Source organism: Seriola lalandi, unplaced genomic scaffold, assembly GCF_002814215.2.
Source record: "Seriola lalandi dorsalis isolate HSWRI2012SDOR001 ecotype SW California unplaced genomic scaffold, Sedor1 jcf7180002054695, whole genome shotgun sequence".
NCBI lineage: Eukaryota > Metazoa > Chordata > Actinopteri > Carangiformes > Carangidae > Seriola > Seriola lalandi.
Genome location: NW_019525248.1, coordinates 655,260 through 657,891, shown reverse-complemented (window position 1 = coordinate 657,891; position 2,632 = coordinate 655,260).

The window sequence follows — 2,632 nt, the reverse complement described above, 5'->3', positions numbered from 1 at the left end:
TCAAGATGCTCATCTACTTCTCAGCCTGAGAAAACATATTAGATTTTCTGGTGTGACAGTTCTTGAAAAGAAATTTCCTAGATGATGTCATCATGTCATTTCAATGATGTCGGTTATCTCGCCATTTTGATCTTGGACTTCAAAGACTTTTTTTTAACAGAAAGCCTCCATCAAAAACTGAAAATAAGATTTTGAAAGAAGCAGGCATTTAGAAGGAAGGGAAGATAGTAGTATAAAAGACATCATTGAGTTGCATTCAACCCATTAGTGATTTAGTTATTCCATCCCATTTAACCTTTGGCCTACTTTCTTTAGTCAATGTAAAAGAAACTGTAACAGGAAATGAAGTAGTGCCTGTGCAGTTGCTTTATATCCAGTAATCTCGGACTCACTGTCACTGAGTAGTTATTCTCATCCTAAGCAACTCATTCTGTTAGTTACTGAACAGCGAACAGCCAACCAGAAGCACACTTGACAGGAGACAAATTTCACCTGTAAGATGCACAAGCAACCACAAGATGTCACCACTGAGAGGACTTTGGTTGGTGACATCTAAGAGCTGGGCTGTTAAAAATGTGTGCAGCTAACAAGAACACAAAGACATACATTTACAGCCATCATCCCTCAAATTTCCATGTGATAAATAAGAATAGAACCAGAATTAAACATTACTTGCTTATATTTACTGTGCTCTGAAATGAGGAGACTATGTATAAAACTTTTCATTTAATCACTATCCTTTTAACCTAAACGTGCATGCAGGGAGCAGAGAGCAGCAGCACACACACACACACACAAGCAACCAGACACACACAAACTTACACCAAGTGTCACTGACAAGGAGTTTTGGGACTAACTGTTAATTCCTGCAGGACGTCTAAAGGGAGTCATGGTAACTGTTGACCAGGCCATTCTTTCTTTTAATAATCGCTCACTGACTGAGTGAGACGTGTATTTGTTCAGCCTGTACTTTGAGTTATCCTTTGGATTTGCAAAAAGTTGTTAAAGATATCCTTTGAGGTACATTAGGTTGTGCTTTAGGGTATGATTTAGCGTTGTTTGAAGGTGCTAAGTACCATTCATCACAATGTATTCACAGGTTTGGTCATCCATTAGTGTCACGGAGCAGCTCCTCACATCCTGACCACTTCATTGTTATTCACAAAGTGTCTATGAGGATTCCAAGGCTCTTACATCATGAGATACAGTAAGAGTGGCTCTGTTCAGAGTCAAGAATGATCACTTAGACTACAGAGGAAGGTACAGCGAGGTTCACAGCTCACATGTAGAGCAACATCTGCAAACTAACACAACGAGCAGGACTGTGGGCTGTTCACATCCGTCTTACGTGTCAGAGGCAAGATATTCATTTGAGAAATTAGATGGAAGACTGATAGCTGCAATTATAATAATTTCCTGCAGATTACAAATTAAATGCCACCGTAGTAATCTACTGTATACAATCAGCACCATGTTCTATCATAAATAGTTAATAGCATTCAGTCTTTCTTTCCATGTTGTAACTTTAACAACCAGAATTTTCTTAAAATCCTGTTCCCATGAAAACTAAAGTGGTACAAAATCTGTCTCTGGAGGTAGATGAGTGTCCTTACAGCTCTACATTCCTAACAAATGTTCTCTCTCCTTTGCCTTCCCTTCCCGTGAATAGTTTCCTACAAAAGAAAAGGATAGTGTAGCATAACAAAATGTCCAACTGATATACAAGAGCCTGAACCTGCGTTTGATATTTTATGGTTCAGCAGTCATGTTTCAACAGAGTTCATCAGCTTCATTCTTGATACAGAGCTACAATTCTGCTCTCAAGCCACCTGCATACTATGTTTGACTCTGTTGACATTACCTATCTATGTAAAGATTTATCCTTTGTGATTTTGAATGATAAAAGTAAGTTACTGAAACTCATCTAACTCATTCATTTAGTTTTGTGACCAAACGTCAAAGCAAATCTCAGGATTGATGACGTTAAAAGCAAGAAATTAGATTAGCGAGACAGGAGACAGAACAATGTCTCTTGCTTTGGCTGGATATCTGACACTAATGTTGCACAGCTAATTGAGCATATAATGTAATGCATTTACACAAAATCTAGGAAATGAGTAATGTGTCTAGGATAAAGGTCGCCTACTGAGGTGTCATCATTTGGCTGGCTGTGTATCCGATAACTGTGTATTCAGCTATGCAAATAAACAATGTGCTTCTCCTTTGGGCCTCATTGAGACACATATTGACAGCCATTCTAATCTGGCATCTTCACTATCAGTCTGATTTACCCCAACAAGGTCTTCTCTGTCTGATTTGGTCTGGTTTGCTCTGCTTTTTAGTTTTGGAAAACACATGCAAGCTCATTTTGAGAACAAATGCACATTCACAGTACATGTAAGATCAGGTTTGGGCAAGTGGTGATTTTACGGTTTTACGGTGATCTGGGAACTTTTTCAGTGATGCTTTAGTAAAGTTACCGTTAAGTTCAACATGATTAAAAAATAGACGTCATATTTATTTGAAATAAAGCAGATGCACATACAGGATAATAATTAACAATTTGAATGTTGTATGCTATTACTGAATTTTTTTTTAGAAAATGGTTTACCCTCATAAGTGTTGTGTCAGA